General features: G+C 37.8%; 1 protein-coding gene across 3 annotated transcripts in view; it reads right to left on the reverse strand.

Moving 5' to 3' along the window:
- The window catches only part of MACROD2 (mono-ADP ribosylhydrolase 2), an 848,022-nt gene that overhangs the window by 562,297 nt on the left and 264,730 nt on the right, over positions 1 to 20,995 (reverse strand). The window lies entirely within an intron of this gene.

Here is a 20,995-nt window from a genome sequence, read left to right on the forward strand (position 1 = left end):
GGAAACTGCATGCTTTTTTAAATCCACTTCATAATGAACAGTTAGACATGCCTTCTACCAGCTGTTGCTGGAAAGCTGTCAGTTCTTTTTTAAATAGAGATGTCAAAGGTCTGCAAACCTGTTATTGAACAAGACTGAAAAGCATATGCCAATGAACAATTGAAAATGACTCGGGTGATGGGGTTAGGTGCAGGGACACATGATTTTAGTCAACCTTTTGGCTTGCCATATTCTTTGAAACTCAGCTCTCTGGAGCTTTCAAGGCTCTACGGTTACCCAAGAGGTAAATAAATTCAGGACCACAAAGCATACCTAAGCCGCTCCGCTCTAGAGGTTCTAATGAGTTAAAAATGAGAATGTCAGCACAGATGAACTTTCAGAAGTGAAAACTTATGCTATATATCTTTGGAGGTAAAAAAGCAGATCTAAGTCTAAGCTCAAATGCAACATACTTCTGCTCTAATAATACATGCTAGAAACAGAAAGAATCCCTGCAAAATACCATCTCTTTAGTGCCAGATACATAAAAAGATGTTTAAACTCTTAACCTTTATGGTGAAAAATACAATTCTTTATTGTTTAAGTAGTTTTTCCTACGATGGTATGAAGATACACATTTTTATTAAAGTAATTGTCTAAAAAACTCTGATGCACACACTCTAAGCAGGAAGATGCATTCATGTAAAAGTTCCACGTGTACCAATGTGTGACACAGGAACAAAAATTCTTCTATTTGGGTCAGACTTCTAAAGCCACAAAAAAGACTGTCCTTGGACAAAACTGAGCATCCAGTGTGGAGAATATATAGAAGTATATCAACAGGTCCTCTCTACATGAGAAATTAATAATGCTGCATGCAATCATTAACAGACATCAAGGATAAGTTGCCTCCACCTGCTAAATTTAGCAATGGCATCAAAGGCTCATTAATGCAAACATGTGCTCCCTTTTGCAGTGGGGGGAAAAAATTAAAAGTATGAAATGACAAATGTAAATAAAAAGGGCAAAAAAATGGCTGATATAAACCCTAACTAAGGCAACGGATAATGGCTACGTTATCCATTTTGATAATCCTATTGTCAGGTTATTTGTTCTCAGGGAACAAGTTAAAGCCTGTTTAACTAACTCCAATAAAGAGGTAAAGCCTATTTAACAGAAAGCCTGTGTAACTGGAAGACTGTAAGGAGCCTCATGTTAAAAGATCAGAAACATCCAACTACTTCAAGAGCAAACATATGACAAAATTCTTATTAGGCAATGAAAAGAATATGTCCTTTTCCCTTCAGTAGGCCTATTTATATGCCTAAAATTAAACACATACCTCATAATTAAGCATGATTAGATTCCAATTACTTCGTTTGTGCTTCTTTAGTACTTTTTTCATTTCATTCTAGCTGCATCAAAATGTGAAAACCAGAGATGTGAATGGCTGAGATTGACTGCCATGCATTTCAGCCACATTTCAGCCCACCCTGGAAAATGTAAGCTTTCTGTCATAAGCTGTCAGTAAAACTCATGTCTTCCAAACAAAGGTTCTGAGAACTGAGCTTACATGGCACCTTCAGATTTTACATTTTGTTTGACACCTACCATTTGTGAGAAGTGGCATTGTATAGCCGCTTTCCATCCTGTCTGTCCCCATCACCACCACCCCCACCAAACATAATTGCTTTTACTATAAATATCTGACAGTGTTCCTGAGAGTAATAGAGTGAGATTTAGAAAACTCTTGTTGACTGCCTGATAGATTTTGCACAATCACAGAATGGTTTGGGCAGAAGGGACCTTGCAAATCATCCAGTTCCAGCCTCCTGCCATGGGCAGGGACACCTTTCACTACACCAGGTTGCTCAGAACCCCATCCAACCTGGCCTTGAACGCTTCCAGGGATGGGGCATCCAAAACTTCTCTGGGAAACCTGTTCAAACACCCTCAAAGAGAAGAATTTCTTTCTAATATCCAAGCTAACCCTGTCCTCTGTCAGTTTAAAGCCATTCTCCTCTTGTCATATCAGTGCAAATCTTCTAGTGTTAGGGTTAAGTAGTTTCTTTTCCACCAAATCAAAAAATGGAAGGAATAAATAATTTTTTACAAGTGGAGAGCAAGGTCTGGCCAGGAAATAGAAACAATTCTTGTACTTACAGCACATTTGAAAAGCTTATTACAGCAGGCAGCATGCCACACACCTACAAGTTTCATCTCAGAGATTCAATATTAATGTCCTTTTTTACTGGTTCCTTACTTGAACATATCCTAAATTTTGTCGGTACAGTATATTTACCAAGCAAAGGAAAATTAATTTGGTTTACCCAGGTAAATGCCATTATTTTCCTATTACTCAAATAGACATTAAAGTAGGAGATACATGAGATGACACACTGTATTAGCTGCTGTGGAGAACAACTGTCAATGAATGCTCAATTTACTGAGTGGACATTAAAAGTGCTCCAGACCTGCCAATAACAACAACAGAGGGGCAAGTCTTGACAGCAGAAAAGCAAACCAATCGATCTAAAACGGTAGACACAGAAAGCAACCTAGTATTAAAAAGAAACTTGAGCGAATCAAATAGATTGTATTTAAAAGATAAAGATGATTCCAACACCAGTTATTATTTACAGGTATAATTCAGATTATATTTGTTATTCAAGGCACCAAAGACCTTCCAAATTAAAACTGCAGGACTGTCTCACTACAGAAATCATTCTAGCTAAACTAAAAGAGAGGATGAGGACCTCAGTAATTTTTTTGCACTACTGTTACTACTCAAGTAGATCTGTAAACTGAGAACAAATCTAGGGAAGAGCTATTATGAAGACACAGCCTCAGAGAGCAAACCAAGAGGCTTTTCCAAAAGTGTTATTTATGTATTTCTGCATGGAGCAAAAGCCCTGGCTTTCACAAACAGCCAAAGGGTGGCTGTTCACAAGCAGCCAAAATTTGCCCCTTTGTGCTTTTGCAAAATTTCACCTACATAAAACATACTTTGCTAAACTCATTGAAGAAAGGATCCCAGCCAGAAGGTTCCACCTTATTCCCAGGATCCTGGGAAATCACGAAATCCTGAAGCAGCACTAGAACTGATGCATATCTTGCGATTTCTCACAGGATTACGCAAAGAGCGTAAAGAGGAGGAAACACAATTTCACAATTGGTGTCAAAGTTCAGGAATGGATCATAGCAATCACAGCCCGAGGAAATCCACCCTTCCAACAGTACCCCGGAGTGGAAGTGACCCCCTTCCCCCAGGCTACCCCTGCACTGCCCAGACCTTGTTCCCTGCCTCCTATCCACACCCTGCCCCAGCAGCATCCTCTGACAGATCCAGGTGTTCCCAGATCATCCAACACAATGACTTACAGGAGGAACTAGCCCAGACGTGACAGCAACTTGCCTCTAAAGCACAAGGGACAGCTTGTACCTCTCAGAGCTGCCATTTCCTAACATCAAGAAGTAATTAATCTAAGCTGACTTCCATCATGGCGTGAACAGTTTGCCAACAGTTACCACATAATATTATGTTAGAAATTATACATGTTCACTACACTGGAGATGTGCCTAAGGCATTAACTGTAAATGGTATTTTTCAGCAGGGATGTCTATGTGGGCATGCACACTAGAGCAAGAAAAACCCTGACAGTCATGGATTGCACAACGATTTCCATAAACAGAATTTTCTGTTGAGAGCTTTTCTCACTGCTGTACTAAAGTTTTCCATGTTTGGCCTTAGAAAAAAGGAAAATTACTCTAAATACTTCAGGACTGAAAGAACTGCTCCCATCTCAAATCCATCACCAGGGAGAGAAACAGGAGTCTGATTTCACTGCGTTTGTTCTCATCCCAGATTTCCTTCAACACATGGTACTTTCCCCATTTTCATCTTTCATTTTTGATTCCTCCATTCCCAAAATATTCACTGAGGTAAGGTTTATGCAGATGGATAAACCTATCTGAGCAGCAGGAAGCCCTGACAGAGCTTGGAATCAGCTGGTACATCTGGGGATGTACCATAAACTGAACCTTGCAAAGTGTGGGCATGTTCAGAAACGCTGGGCATCAGCTTACACCCTGCCTTTTTGTATTTTGAAGCCAAGAAAGGCCAGAAAATCTATAGCAGGCATTAAACCTCACATTATGTAGATGTGCTAGGGAGAATAGAAGAGCAGCAGCGGCAAAATTCGTAAGTATGCAAAGATCATGGTAATCAGTCTGAAGCACTATTAGCTAAATTTAGTGCACTGGATGAAATTCAGTCGTGGAACCAATTCCTGCCCTTCCTATTGCCTAAGCTGTTATTTCCTCAGGTAGTGCATAAATGCTATGATGGCATTTTAAGCAGTGTGATTTCATACTGAAGCATTTCCACAAGTCCTGTGAGGTATGAAGATCTATTGGGCTGTTTCAATTTGTTATGTTCAGGAGGCTTTCTCCAGAAAAAGCTCACAACAAGAGGGAGATAAGCCCCAAGCAAGGGAAAAGTATCAGTCACATGCACAGAATAAAGTTTTCCCTTTACAATCTGACATTATCTGCTTAGGATGAAATACAATCTATGCTATAATCTGTTTTCAGCATTAGGAAAACAAAAGCCCAAGCATACACATTAAATTGCTATCAGGAGGAAAATCCATATTATACAGGTGACAGGTTTGTCTAACAAAGCATTTAAAAGAGCAAAGTACGGAAAATACCAATGCCTGCTTTCAAATACTTGCAAAAAAGGTTAAGGAACATAACAGGCAAAAGAGGAAGAAATATTAACACACAACCACATAAGCTAAGGTGCAAAGCATGTTAATTAGTGTATTATAATGACTTCTGACAGTTTCACATAATGCCTTTTCATCAGCATACTGTTTCAATTACACATTCTCCACTTCCCACATTAAAACCAGCTTCACGATGATTTTTCACCTGCTGCTTCAGTATTAAGTTTAAGCCCCATGTCTTCCAAGAAAATAATTTTATTTTCCTAAAGTTACTCACTGATTCCTTCAAGAAACACAAGGGAAAACATTCTTCTGCTTTGTGAAAGCATAAAAGGAAAAGGGAGGGAAATGCTATAATGCGGTCTACCTCGTTATCTCCAATACCATGATCCTCCATGCTGCACAAAGCCCTTGGTTAGAAGTAAATCATGCAGCTCAGAGGTGAAGCACACTGGAACAGACACCTTAAATCTGGATTAACTTTCCCCAAATACTGAATAAATGATCACAGAATGACAGATATGCTGAGTTGGAAGAAGGCATCCAGAAGGATCACAGAGTCCAACTCCTGGCCCTGTACAGAATCATGAAACAGCCCTTTTTATTTCCCCTGAACTTCTATTAAACATGGAACCAAACATTAAGACAAATGTCTGGAAGTCCGATCTACTAACAATTTAAAAGTTGTTTGATATTTTATTACTAGTCACCAGCTAGGGAAATTTGTACCTCCTGATTTCTTTTTATAAACTTGTGCACATCACAAATAAGAAAATATAAAATGAATGCACAGCTAGGTCTAAATCCTTTACAAACTTTAAAATGCTGTATTCATTCATTATTGCCATGGAAACGAGGCACAAGGAAGATGGAAGACTGCCTTGCTCCTCTGCTTAGAAAACCAAGCAGGGCACCATGATGTCAAGCTGCAATTCTGCGGGCAGTGTGAAGGGATTAAAGGAGCACAACTCCAAGGCAGATCCCTACAGCCACACACAGGAGCATGCTCTGACAGCAGATCTGGGCCATGATGAATGGGCCTCCTCCCACACAGGCCTCTGAGCTCACTCTGGGGAGAGGCAGCCACTGGAGGACCATGATTGCCTCCAGGAAACAATCTTTCCCATCCCAAACTGCGCAGGACACACCCTAGCTCCAGTCATGGTATGGCTGGAGGAATTTTTTCCATGCACTCATAGATCACTCTGTTTCAACAAGTCTGGTACATTCTTCCTCCATCTACTGCTGAAAGGTGCCAGGAAACCTGTAAAGCAAGTTGGGATTTTCAGCAGTGGCCCTGCTACTCCCACCAGCAGCTCCAGAGGTGCCCAGAGCCTGACAGGATTTGGTGTTTGGGGCAGGGGCAGAGCAGTCACACAGGGTAAACAATCCTGCTCACTTAATGACAGTTTACTGTAGTCACCTTCAATATGCCCACATTTTCAACCACTAATCCACTCATTTTATGAAACAGTCACATAGTAAGAAAGCTCTTGACACAGAGCCACAAAACAGAAACTCCTCCTTGAAATTTTCATGCAGCAACTCATCACCCAATTATTCCTCTTCTTTTTAGATCTCACTGAATTTTAACAAGGAAAACGGCAGGGAGATAAGAGGCAGTGTTTTCAGCTTAAATTCTCTATTTGGTCAAAGTTCTAAATTCCTCTTCTCCTCTGCTCACTCCCTCTCATAATGTAATACTTTAAGCCCTTAATTCAAGTTTGTACAGCCAGGGTGACACTCCCAGGCAATGCAAATGCATACTTGGAGCATCTTCCATCAAGCAATGCACCCCATGAAGTAGCTGCAATCTTTTCTTAAGGCATTTGGATGCTTGCAGCCATCACAGGCTGCCAGAATGAATTTTCAACCCCAGGCACACTTTAAGCAGGAGTCTTCAGGCACCCCAGTGCCTTTTTGCTTTTTTATCTGAAGAATTATTTAACGTCCAGACTTTCCCACGTGCCTAGTACCCATGCACTCATTCTACAATCTCTCTGAAAAAGCTTCTAGTAAGATCTTAAATCAGCACTGCAGTGCTTAGAATTAGTATGTATTAACAGATTTAGGTAATGAAATTTTAAGCTACTGAACCTTATTATTTTCATCCTCAAAAATCTATTCATGTAAGTGCAGTCACCTTTTAATTCAGAGCAGAAGATTTGAGATTTAAATGTAGGTTCACTTGAAGTGAGTTTAGCACACAAAAAGTGACAGGAGTAGGAATACAGCTTTTTTGTGAACTGAAGAAAAAGAAATGAAAGAATAGAAGAAGCAAACAAATTACAAGACCTGTCAGCCTTGTTAGATATTATGTTGAGAGCAGTAAGGATGAATGGGGACTTCCCACTTCCATGCCTATCACAAACAAATGAAAATATATGCATGGTTTTGAATGAGGTATTTAGGAAGTGACAGATAAGTCTTAGGAAGGCACATTTGCTTTCCCTGCTGAGAAAATAACATATCTCAATAACACCACTTCCTTTCAAATTGTTCAGGACAACGAATCACAGAGGGCAATTTTAATTTATTTTGACTGTTTACTCTGTGTTGACAATTTGAATTGGTAGCTTCTGATATTCTGCTGCAGGAAGCAGTTTGAAACATGACAGCTCAGGCTGCAAAGAATTAATACCTTCAAAATTATACATCTCTTAACCAACTGTCTTTTTTCCCAGCTATTCCAGGCTTAATTTCAGCATTCCAGTTTGCATTTCTTTTGTTCAAAATGACATCCCAGAATGTTATTCTTTCCATTGTTTTGGAATTGCACACATGCATTAAACATGCCTGGGAAAGCCCAGAAAAAATTAAAGGAGGAAAAATTGTAAAATTATTTGACTGTGAAGAAATTGCTATCCTTCAGAAAGATTTGCTCTCATTTTTGTATTTCAGAAATTCCTTGGTTTTAGATTTCCATTGTTTGAAGAGCATGACCATATGCTTTATGAACACACACACTCAGTGCCACCCACAATATGGAAACAGATTTACACAGACAGCACATTTAACTCTACAGCAGCCATTTTAGAAAAGGCACAAGCCAAGGTAAGAAAATCAATCTCTGATGCATAAATATGGATTGTGACACTGCCACAACCTAACCAATTGTTGTTAAATGTCACAGGGAAACTTGCAAACTACATTAAGCTCCCCAAAAGGCTTTACAAGCAAAAATCCTTCATAACCACTTCGTTCAGGTTGCTGAAATGACAACTTCAGAGGGCAAACTGAACTTTTTCTCACACAAAATCTCAAACAACAAGCCCCATTCCGCCTCTCAGGCAAGAAACTTTTTTTTTTTTTAATTGTTCCATTCCTTTCTCTAAGTAGAAAAAGTACACCCTACTATTAGCTTGCTATTGTCAAGTAATCTGAAAGGTATAGGAATGTAAAATTAAAGCTCTCACAAAACTGACATAAGCTTCAAAAATCATTCCACATCACTTGAGGATTCCTGCTTCACTAAGTTTTATTGTTCTCCGGTCTAGTTAATCTTCTGATATGCAATGGTTATTGTTCCATGTATTCTGAAGGCTTATACTTAAGCAGGAATGTGGGAATGGTTGTGTAGGTAACTCCAAAATCAATCCCATTTGAGTGAAAAAAAAAGATTGATGCCAAAACTCCTCTCTTACAAAGATAAAATGCAAATGCTCTACAGAAAGTGAAAACAGCTCCTCAGGGAATTTTTAGGAACTGGGCAAAAGAGCAATGCAAACGTTTCATTAGTCAAGTAGGAACTTGAAGGAAGAGAACTGGGAGTGCTTGTGAGAACAGCACAGCCCTGCCAGCACGGGCAGCACCAGAGACACCACTGACCTTGCATGCGCACGGAACGTCAATAAAGTAAAGGAAATAGATTAAAATCTGTGCGTATAAAGTATATGCCATTTTTATTCCTTAAAGGATTTAATAAATTCCACAAGTCTCCAGGAACATAAAGATAAGCCAGCTGCTCATGAAGGGCAAAGCGCTATCAGTTTTCAAACCAACTCCACCGAGTTTCGGAAGGACTTCAGGGAGAAATGGCATTTAATAACATCTCTCGCTGCTCCTAAAACACAGGGCTGCTTCCTAAATGGGAGCCATAATTTAACCTTCCTTCCTGCAGAACACTGTCCTCAAGAAAACATTTCAAAATGAAGAAGGAAAACCAATTTACTTGTCTCTTTCTCAGCATGTTCGCTAGGACTGAATTCTCCATACACTACCATTGCATTCTGAATGCATTAAGTATGACTGATACTCAGGAAAAAAACAGTAGTTTATATTAATGATCTGCCTTAATTTCTCTGATTTTGAAAAATTTTAATATAAGAAAATATGAAAATGGTAAGGGTGCTCAGCTGGAAGAGGAAAATTAGAAAGATAAATATAACACAGGCTCTTTAATCCAAACATTTTCTTTAAAATAAATTCCACCTTCAAGCTTCATTTACAATCTCATTTGCACAGAGTTGCCAATCCTGATTAGCCCGAATGAACTCCCTAAACATGAAGGTGAAATCTCCCAGACAGTGATATAGCAGGAGATTAGAACACCTGCAGACATCCAGTGTGCTACAAGAGACTTTCTTTTTATTTGGAATTACCCTCAAATGAATACCTTCAAACACGAATGTACAAAAGAAGGGAACTCACAATCCATGGTTAAACAGAAACTTCGCATTTTAAAGCTAAAGAAATGCATTCTGTTTGAGACCAAAAGCTAAGAGACAAAGAAATTTCTCTAGCTTTCAAAAACTGTGATCCCTTAAAAAGGGAGAAAAGCATGATTTCTACCAAACTCTCAAAATACTTTTAACAGTATTGGAGCTAGTCCCAAGTGATGTTACAGGCAAGATACAAAAATATTTGCTCAGCCCACGAGTGGAACACATAATTCTTCCCCATGAAAACCCAAAATACAACCCTCTAGAAGACTAAAATTTCTTTAAAATAACCCAAACAACTGATAATTTTAAAGATGTATATCGTGAGACTGATTGCAAATGAACACTAGGGTCATGAAAGTAAGAAATAAAGAAGGTAAGAAAGAAAGTAACGAAAAAAAATTTCACACCCAGCAAATCTTCACATGCCATCTATTCCAGTTGATTATGGCATTTATTTGGTCAAGTATTCACAAGTTAAAACTCTATGTGTTTAATCATAGTCTGGCCTGTTATAAAGCATTATGTCTTAAGACTTTATTTGATCAGAAGGCAAGCTTAGACTAGTTCTTGCAACTTTGAGAAATTGCAGTCAACCATTTCTCAATATCTGATAGGCAGGAACAAGAAGAAATGAATTTTAAAATGGGTATGGTTTGATAATTGATACACAAGCCATGTTTCAAGACCTGTGACAGGTAAAAATGAAGGGGAGATTCCCTGAATGTATACAAGAGAGTATGGCACAGATTCATGTCAGAAAAAAATACATGTCTATTATCTTTTTAATGCATATATTAAAACAAGGTAACAGATGAATAATAGATGAAGAATAAAATACCCAATAAAACAATAATACTGAGAAATCCCCACTTGAAGTGACTGCACAAGAAAGTGCTGAAAAGAGGAAGGAAAGCTTGAAGTAGAAAAATGCAGAGGTAGGAGAAGGATGCTGTATTTTCCAGGAGAAGCATGTAAAGAAGAAACTGTTACTAATTGTACACTGTTAATTGTATGGCTGCCATTTTACCAGTTTGGACACTAAAGGTGCAACTAGATACTGGATACTGGGGTTGGAGTCAAACCACAGCTCCTGTAGGGTTAGGGTTTGATGTTGAGCATCCAGATACTGTAAGCTGACAGAAGTGTTTTATGATTTAAAACACAAAAATTTAAAATTTTTGTAAACACATTGTTATCCAAACATCAACAGCACATCCTCATTACAATTTCTCCAATTAAAACACACAATAATTCAAATGAGCATTATCACTGGTTTGTATTAAGGAGAGCCTGAAGGTAACAGCTAAAAGCAAAGCCCTCTTTTAAAGAAAAATATTGAATTCCTCTTCCATAGGCTGGGACATGTGTTTGACTGGTTAGATTACATGGAAAAGTGAGGAAAAGTGTGGGAGGGGAACAACCATGTGTTTTGCACATAAGGCTAAAAGGGGGACTACCTTGGAAGCATTTATTTCAGGGCTCAGTGCAACCAGCCCTGCCTAAAGCTCTCCCAGGTTTGAAGACACTGAATTCACTCCCTAAAAAACTACACACATTAGGAAACCACTCATTCACCCTGCAGGGGTACATCAAAATCCTGGACTGCTGAAAAAAAACAATACAGGGACTTACCACACCTGCACCTAATATGAATTACCATTTATTTAATAAAATAGGATTCTTGGAAGGAAGCAGATTAGCTAATGAGTTACAGAGCAATTGATTATGCAGTTCTGATTCAAGTCCAACACAGAACAGGAGTGACAGAAAATTATTACCAAATTATGCCAGCTGAGTGGATTACTCAAACTGCTCTAATACCCTCAGTTTGTCCTCACTGGGTATCATTTAGATACACAAGGAAGTTGGAATTAATTCAAAGAATACCTTTAGAGCACAGAATATTCCAAAAACTGAATGTTCCCTTCTTACTAAAAAAGAGCCTAATCAGATTTGGAAACTTTCTCCTTCCCATGGCTCTCATGTCAGTCCATGTGTCTGTCTAGTGTAGCTTACACACAAGGAGGGGTGTTGTTTAATTTTAAACAAGCACTTAAATTCTTCATCCCTGCAGGCATGAGGGTGACTCTGAGCAGTTTGGGAGCAGCAGTGGAACAAGCTCAAGCTACAATTTCTTCATATGCTACAGCCAAACACAACACACCAAGCAGCATCACAACATGTGAAAAAGGCCAGAGCCCCCAGCTCTTTTGTGTATGAGGTGAGGGTTTGTTCCACCTTAGAGGATTTCCTTTTCAGAAATGCTGTGTCTGCTATACAGGGGATTTACTCATTCATGTTTACTCATTTCTGATTCATGGTCACTGGGCCTCTAAAATATTGTTGCTAAAAAAAAGAAAAAGACAAAAGAAGTTCTTTCTCATTTTCAGCCTCACCCTCTGTCTATGATCACAAGAGATTCTCTGACCCATGAACTAACTGCTCTTTTTGACACAACCAGCTGGTAGGAAAGCTAAATAAAGCATTGTCTCAAGCCTACAACAAAGAGAAGTAACAAAAAAAAAAAAAAAAAAAAAAAAAAAAAAAAAAAAAAAAAAAAAAAACAGAAAGGAAAGGAAATCTTCCTGTGGTTTTAGAGACCTTGAAGTGTTATAAGTTACATTAACTTACATTAACTGCAAAAAAAGTATCTGGGGGATGCAGAGAGAACCTCAGATACTCCAACTGAAAAATTAAAGTTCTGTACAGAAAGAGGACTCATGGATGTGTAGGTGCAAAAGGACATCCATGTATCTGAAAGACTCAGCAATCTCCATCATGGACCTTCTGCCTCTTCTCTGATGCCTTTGAATTCCCCATGGTGGGAAACCTGTGTAATACAAGTTTTCTTTACTTCTAACCAAATTATTCCCAAGCTAACATAGGGACAGTCCTTAAGCAAGGCAGGTAATAAATATTCTTTAGCAGTAAATCACACCAAGAGGGGAGGTTTTATATCCTGTAAAAAACAAGCACATAGCAGGGATGGATCTGGCAGTTCTGGAGCCTCATATCCCTCTTTTGGCTAGGGCCAAACATTCAAAGGCAAAACTCACTCTCAGAATTTGGCTTTCTTTGCAAAGTGTAAGCTTGTGATCTACAGTGACTTCTTTTGCATGTTTGTTTTGTTCAACTGTCTAAAGTGAAAGAAATCCCACACTATCCATGGCTCCCCAGTCAATTTTGCATTAACTCCACTTTCAGCTTCTAATGAATAGGGTTGAATTGCAACAAACTAATTTTAAATGAAGTCTTCCCTGAGACCATTTCTGCTTCATTTTGGCGGAAAAAAAAGTTGTTTTAAACAAGATTACACCTCTGACAGGATTATACCTGACATAAATGCAATCTTTTACTTGAGTGAACTGTGATTTTCAAAACTGAGGGCTTACAGATAATGAATTTTTACATTACACTTTACATTTACAAACTGAGGGCTCTTAATAATGTATAACATGACATTATTTTGTGTCCATGACACCTCTCAGAGTCTCAAGGGTTTTTTTCCTCCCTCTCTGTGTTACATATAAACACATGTGGAGCTTCCCCAATTCTGTTGGAGGATTAAAATTGAATAATGCAGCTGTTAAAACAAAAATGCTTCAATAGGAGCTGTTGTGTTCATGGGTACTTCAAACAGTTTACAGTCTTGTCTTATGACCTGTTGTTTACAGCCCATGAAGACTATGAGATATTCAAACAATATTCTTATTGTATTCTTACTTTCTCAAAACCAACCCACGTGTTTTAATTATAATGAAAACATTGTATAAAATTTGACTGGAAGTGTAGTCAGAAAGTTACCAAAAAAAAAGTGCTCCAGACAGACATAGCTATAATCAGATATCAAAGAGATTATTTTTAGCGTTGCAAAGCATTTTACATTTATGTATTTACGTATTTATTTATTTATAAGCCTTGGAAAGTTACCAGCTATTTTTATTGAAAAATTAAATAGGAAGCATACATAGAAGAGTGCAGTAATGCTCCAACACATTGTCATGTTAAAATATGAGATTTTTCAGACATTTCTCCGTCCATCTCTCTGACATATCACTACGAAATATGAGAATTCAGACCACTGTGTTAAAGGAAATTCAGTATAACTCACTTTCCCAAGGAGCCAGCAGAGAGTTTCACATCATGACAAATAGCTAAGCAAGAGTATGTAAGATGTAATTCAAAGTTGGTGATGGTTGTTTAATTAATAATTTCTTCTAGCTTCTTACTACATAAATTATATGATACAAATTATACTCACCAACAAACCAACACATGGGCAGAAAGAGGCACAAAAAGTTTTTGTTGGGAGTATTAGATCTTCCATGAATACAGCTTCCTCCTACACCTAGTCCTAGAACTATTACCCGTCTCTTGGAGTACTGATGAGTCTTTTAAGTCACAGATTGGGTTTTCTGTTAGCATTTAGATACATCCAGAAAAGTCTAAATCCCAGATCAGGGTGACTGCTGTGCCCTGCAGATGATGGATTCCAAAGCTCCTCTGTATTCTCAGCAGACCAAGTCCAGCAAGCTGAGAACCCTGTGCTGCAAGCATTAAAACCTTCTCCAAGTAGTCTGTAAATGGCCAAAAAGGAGCCACATCCAGAACCTAGTTTTTCTTACCAGCTAATAATCTAAAAGATATTGCCATCTACTCAGAGGAGAATACATGATACAGCACTTGCAAGCCATGCAATGGTGTAAATAATCTGCAATCCTGACCAGCTTGCACAGAGCTACAGACATACAGTAACATAAATGTGTCCCTTCCATCACTTGCTTTGGCTTTTTTATGTTTGAAAAAGGGAAAAAAATCACTGATGGCAACTCAAGAATCTTCATAAACATTATCAAAAACTCACAAATACCAAAAAATGAAGAAATTAATCTGAGAATTATAAAAAATGAAAATAAAAATCCCTAGTGAATGGTCTTCAACTTGCATGAAAAGTTAAAACTTAAGAAAAAAAAATCTGTGTGAAGGCAGTATTAAGAAAAAGGAGTTGCTATTAGAAACTATAAGGGGGAACAAATTTCTAGTGCTGAACAGCAACAACAAAAACCCATGTGAATTTCATCCCCATACTTGAAGGCAAAATATCCTCCATGATGTTCTCTTTTCACCAGCAGTGAAACAGCATCCTCAATATATAAAATAATACCAATTTTACTTCTTATTACTATCTGATTAACAGTATTTAGATTCCTTCCTACAGCAATTAAAATATTATTTATACCCTATAGTCTCACACCTGCTGTTTTCTTCCTAAAGAGAAATATTTCAACTGCTTGGCCTCAGTTTTCACAAAAAAACAACCCTAAATACATAGACCAAAACATTGTTTACATGGAACAGCCTCAGAATTCCTCAGCTGAGTGAAACAAAGATCTTTCAAAAATCATTTTACATCACCTTCTCATCCTATCTACTTAAGCTTGGTCTAAAGCAATTACATTACAGATGAACTCACACAACAGTCCTGCTTTTTGTCTGTATTATTCCTTCAAAATATAATCAGAAAAAAACCCAACACCAAATTAGCAACTTTAAACCTCAACTGCAAGGTTTGTGGGTAAGTGAAGGAGAGCTCCAAAAAAAAAAAAAAATCACAGCACCTTTCAGATTCATATTATTCCTTCTGCTTTATTTCAAAATAGTAGAAAGAAAATCTTTATTTATTACTTATGATCTGATTACTTCCATTTGCAAATAATTTGTCATATTTTTGGCTGGGTAATGTGCAGTTTCAGCACAAAAAGGAATCCTATTTTTTGCTTTCAAGAAAGAAAATTAGGCTGTACTGTTTTTAAAACATTCCAGCTACAATCATATAATTATTATTAATCTGAAAGAATGATATGAAGGTAATGACCTCTGAGGGGCTCCAATTTTAAACCTTTTTGCTACTCCAGGGAAATAGAGGATCAGCAGTTAGTGTTCTGATTCCAGCCCCAGGCCTGTGCCAGCACACTTTATAAGCTAAATCCAGGTTTGGGAGACAGGCTGCATATTTTTCAGAGACTAAACCAGCATAAATCACAAAGTGCCAACACACTATGAGGTTAATGTTGTGTTTTACTACAGTAAGCAATTTCTATCACCATTTAAAATGAGACAAGCGAAATTCAGGCAGACAAAATCTCATGCATCAAAGATTAATTTTCAAGTACTGAGCACTGGCTTTGGCTACTGAGGGGACATATTAGAGTGGGAGCAGCAACCACTGCACTTAAAGGAGTATAAATATCTCCATTCTAACCCTTTCCCCTTGTCAGCTCACTGTAGTGATGGGAATTTTGTTTATTTTTCATGCAATAGACTTTTCCATCTTTTTATTATTATTTGAGTAAAAAGGACCAAGTATATCCAAGTATGGAGGAAATAAAATATATTAGCCTTAAGGGGCACACCGCCCTTCTCCAGTGCCAACATACCTGAGGAATGACTCTACAGCGCCAGTGTGCAAAGGCATATTCCAGCAAATTATTTTGCACCTAATTAGGAGACATTTGAAATAGTACCTTGCACATAAATTAAGCATTAGCAAAGTGTTTACACCTTGTAACTCACTCTCTGTTCCATCAAGGGGGTTTCCAGACAGTGCTGGATGCTCATGCCAAGCAAGTGTGATGAACAGTGCAGGCTGCTGTCCCAAACCACCACCCTGCAAACTCAGTCCTGTGGCTGCTTTCAGTAACACTGAAAATCAGACCTTTGCAGAAAATGTAGCTGTCCACAATTATGGAAGTAAAGCCAGGGAGGGAAATTCATGGCATCAGGTTTCCACCGCCTGCTATTACAACACATTAACACACACACTGTACTTTTGCCAATGGTGGACCCAATTACTGAGCAAATTTCTCCACAATTTCTCAGTGCCCACTTCTGTCCTGGAGTTCAGTATTCAGTGACCAGACTACAACAAGCAATGGCCAGAAGAGGAGGATTTAGATTTAGAAGTGAGGATAGATAGTAAAACCTTTCCTTTAGCCACAACACATACATTTGTAATCAAACAATTAGATGTGAAACGACAGCTTCCAGCAGAGCATGCCATGAGTTAACCACAGCATGACACTGCAGAGAACACTGACACACACACACTTGGGTCCATTCACAAATTAAATTTTAAAGAATCTATCCATTAAAAAAAAAACATCTATGAGCTAGGCGCAAATCCAAGGACAAAGACTGTACACTCTTGTGATGGAGGATTCTTGCTGATTCATAACCTCTGGTAGCTACAGCACTTGTCTCTTTTATTCCCAAACTGATAACAGAGCCTGCACAGACTTGGAAGAGAAAGAGAGGTTTCAACTTGTTTAGCTGAAGTAAATAAATGCATTCCCCATCATCCCCAGGAGTCCCAACTTCTCCCTTTTCACAGGTGTGTGGGGTTGTACGTAAGGAGGAGACAAGCCATACAACTTTACAATAAACACTGTAAAAAAATCTAAGGAGATTTTAGGACCAAAGAAGTAATCATTAATACCTCCCTTCCAACACATTGACAGTACACACATGTGTGTGACTTCATGGTGAATACAGCAGGTCATTAAGATGACTGGAGCCAATTAGATCAAATTAAAACACAATAAAGGCATGACTTCACTTACTTTCAAAACTGTCTTAAAATACATAATATGATCTTATTAAAAAAACCTTTGTAACCCAGAAACCACTCAGAAGAAAAACACAAATATGTGGTAAGTGGTTTTGTTAACTATAAAAAAAACCTTTCCTAAAGGATACTGAAAAAGAAAAATATCTGTCAAGAAAAAGAGGTCTCAGACTTTTGATTAGTATTAACTTGCTTGGCTTAATTTTCAAATTGGTTTTTAATGTATCAGCAATGACAATGATTTAAAGGGATGGGAAAGAGCTGCTGCAGCTCAGGAAATGCTTGTGTTTCTCCAGCTATATCTTGCCTTCTCAGGAGGTGTCATGCAGTTTGGGCACATGGCTGGCAATAATGTGAGACAACATTTCAAACCCTACATAACAGAAATTTAGAATAATTTGAAACAAAACATGTATTGTTTTATAAATAAGGTAATACAAATCAGTAAACAAATTTCTCTGTGGAATTATGGAAGTCTGAAAAATATCCTTGAACATTATACCCCATGCTTCCAACTGGTCAGTTTTGTAGTGCAGTAGAGTTTTGGAGTTCCATTTCTGCATAAATCAATCTTTTAATTACAGCTCTGCAACTGATCTCTGAGAAAATTAGGAGATTGAAAAATCAGTACCATTACAGCCTTACTTTAAAATAATACCCTGCAAATATTCATCTTTTCAAGACTGGAAATTATGCCTACATAACAGTAGCACACTTTTTAATCTCTGCTTTTTAATCTCCACTTCTTAATCTGATTAAACAAATTTAAAAGATGATTCCTCCTACTGTGTTTAATACTAGCACTTCTCCTAACTACTTATTTCACAGCAGGAACTGTCTCTGAGAGCACATTCACAATATTACTCCAGGCTGATCTTGGACCAGAAGACTTCCTATATATGCTATTTACTCAGGAACTGTGCTTAAAGCACTAAAAATGTCAAGCAAACAGAAAAAATTTTTCTAAATATTATAGATTTATTATGAACATAAACCATTGTATTTAGAAACTGCCTAGCAAGGTGTCTCCACCAAAAGTCCACCTTTTAGATTTACTGATGGTTGGTTCTATCCCATATTAGAGGCTGTAAGATTTTATTTTCCTAGATTTAGGAGTTTTACTATCAGACATTTTTCAGAAAAATAAAGAAATTGTTACTAGACTTGGCAACAATAGAAAAAAGTTAGTTTGGAGGTCCTTTCCTGCCTAGGTCAGGGTGCCATGTGCCTCTGCTGGTTTTCAGTTGTTTTTAGGCCTGTTAAATACCAGGCAGAATGGGACTCTAATTTCTAATGTGTCCTGACAGGGTCTTTTTTTACAGTGAACCTCTGCAGCAGATAACAATCCACAAAGCTGTTATGGACCCCTCGTTCCAGCCATAAACACAATTTACATCCAGCCCATTTTCTGCCAGCAGCGCCAACTGAGACTATTAATCAAACGAGAAAGAAAACAAGCATTAGTAGAGCTTTAAACAGATACTGTTCATCTGTTATTTAAAGCATGTCAGTATCAGAGTACTGCTCAGTGTTTGAAGATCAGCTGTACAATATTTAGAATGAACTGTTCTTTAAAAGGAACAACAATATGAAGTACAGAAGTTAAATAATTGATGATCAGTCTGGGACAGCTTTAAAGGAAACTAAGAGCAAAAAGCACTGCCTTTTTCAGTCCTCCAGAGCACTACGGAAACTTGCTGCCTGCATAGGTGTTGTTTGCTGAAAAACAACAATAGATGACATCAACCAAATTATGCATTCAAGCAAATCACTTGGTTGGCATTTGGGGGGGCTTTGTGTAGGCTTTTGCAGTACAGGAGGCAGATGGTGATTACACTGATTTCTGTAAAACTGTACTGAATGTTACATTAACTAGTAATTAGAAAACTCAGTTTGACTTCCTTCCTGTTTTCAAACAGATTACTTTTTGGCATGAAAAGTTCATAAAGAAACATCTCCAGGTCACAGACATGTTAATCTTGGTCTGTTCACATTATTGCAATAAGGAACCAAGGAAAATTATGAATTATTGTATGTATCCTCTCTCTAAACATTTGCTGTTACTTGTGTACTTCATAAACTGATTTCTGACTCAGATGCACCAAGAACAAATCACAGAAAGCCAGCCTATACACTAGATCTTTGCATTTTTCAGTCAGATATTATTTTTTCAATTTTTCCACTATGAAGAATTTATTTGTCAGACATGCTCTTGTTTAACCTAAGTAAATATAGCGAAGTACTCAATAAAAATACAATAGATCATAAAGGAGATGGCCAGAGTGGTTTTTATTTACCAACTACCACCTTCCTAACAAAGCATAACTTCCCTTCAGTGCCAAATAAAGCAATATGCTGCACAATTTTTGAATACTAAACCTTTTTTACTATGGAGCCCTTGCTGAAGCCCAAGTCCTGCATCAGACAGCACACACAGGCTGCTGCATCCCAGAGCAACTTTGCTGAATTCAGCAAACTGTTTCCAAGCAAAGCATTTCAGGATCAAGAACTTGAAATGGGAAAATCCCAGGGGTAGGAAACGAAATTCTAACATTTTAGAATTCTGTTAAGTAACAAAAAAAACCCCCACCCAAACACAACAATTCATCATGCTAAGAAATTAATTTTACATTTGCTATAATTGTTTGTCCAACTACAGTCACGAGAAGAACAGACAATAGAATAAATAATTCATAACTCAAAAAAGTGTTAACTGATTATTGTAGTTGCTGCCCTATCCACAAACAGATCAATAAAAAGCAAACTGCTTGTGAAAGTTGGAAGTTAGCAATCAACCATAACCTCCAGCAAATTGCTGGCACACAACCTTGCCTCACAGCAGATGTGGATGGGAGAGTCTGGACCTCCTTTCACAGCACTGCTTTCCTCAGCAAAGGCAAAGGCACAATAGTTCCCACAGTTAAACTGTCATACCATTAGACAAAGTGACAGAGTGACAAAAGATATCCAGTGGGTTTATAGCTCTCAAAAATATGAAACCAGTCTCGACTGCTTGATCACTTTCAGATGAATGGTTTAAAAGGTACACTAATTTAATGAGCCCACAAACTAAAGCTTATAGAGGCAAAAGTAAAAGAAAACAACAGTTGGTGAGAACACAAATATATTTTCAGGAAAAAAATTTTAAAAATCAAGAGTTTTAAATTCTCAGCCTCTGCATGAAAATTGTATGTTTCCCTCCCTGTGCCTGTTGGTGTTAAAGGAATCCTTTCCCCTTCTCAGGTTGATGCACGATCAAATACAAATAGACATGGCTTTGATGCAATTTCAATTTTTAAGGATACTGATTAAGAAGAATATTGGCTTTTCCCCATGCCTGGTTACAGGCTTTATTTCCAACTTCAAGTGATAATGGGTTTTCTAATTGTTTGTTTATTGTTCCTACACAAAGAGCAAAGATTTTCCTATAGCCTTCAAACAAGATCCCATTTTTCAAACCCAACTTCAGCAGTCCCTTGAACTGCTGCAAGATTTAAAGGGAGGTCACACCTCAGACATGACCCTTCCTCTTTCTAACACACATATCAGTTGCCTTGATACTTTGTATTTCATTTCTATCACTAAAATACATGGGAGGAATAATGCACCTACTGATGAGCAGCTTTTCTGTCCATCCAGAGTTACCTTTTGGTTAAAGGGGAAGAATTAAACATTAACCTACCCCAGAAGAGTAAATTATGATGTGTCATCCAACAATCCCTTTTATGGGAACCTGGTCATGATCCGAACCAGATACAAACCCAAGCTAACTACCACATTGAATTTTCCTGAACTATTTCCCTGACCTCTAGCCAAATTAGCCTTTCATAAATGGCCATTACCATGTGGTAAAACTACGCATAAAATACAGCAAAGTTTTCCCACACATAGAAACTATCACTGTTGAGAAAATAACTGGAAACTCTCATCACTGTCATCACAGAAAGAGCAAACAAATTACTGGGAAAACAATTTTCCTATTTACCCAAGACATTAAA

The sequence above is a fragment of the Melospiza georgiana genome, chromosome 3 (genome assembly GCF_028018845.1).
Source record: "Melospiza georgiana isolate bMelGeo1 chromosome 3, bMelGeo1.pri, whole genome shotgun sequence".
Lineage (NCBI taxonomy): Eukaryota > Metazoa > Chordata > Aves > Passeriformes > Passerellidae > Melospiza > Melospiza georgiana.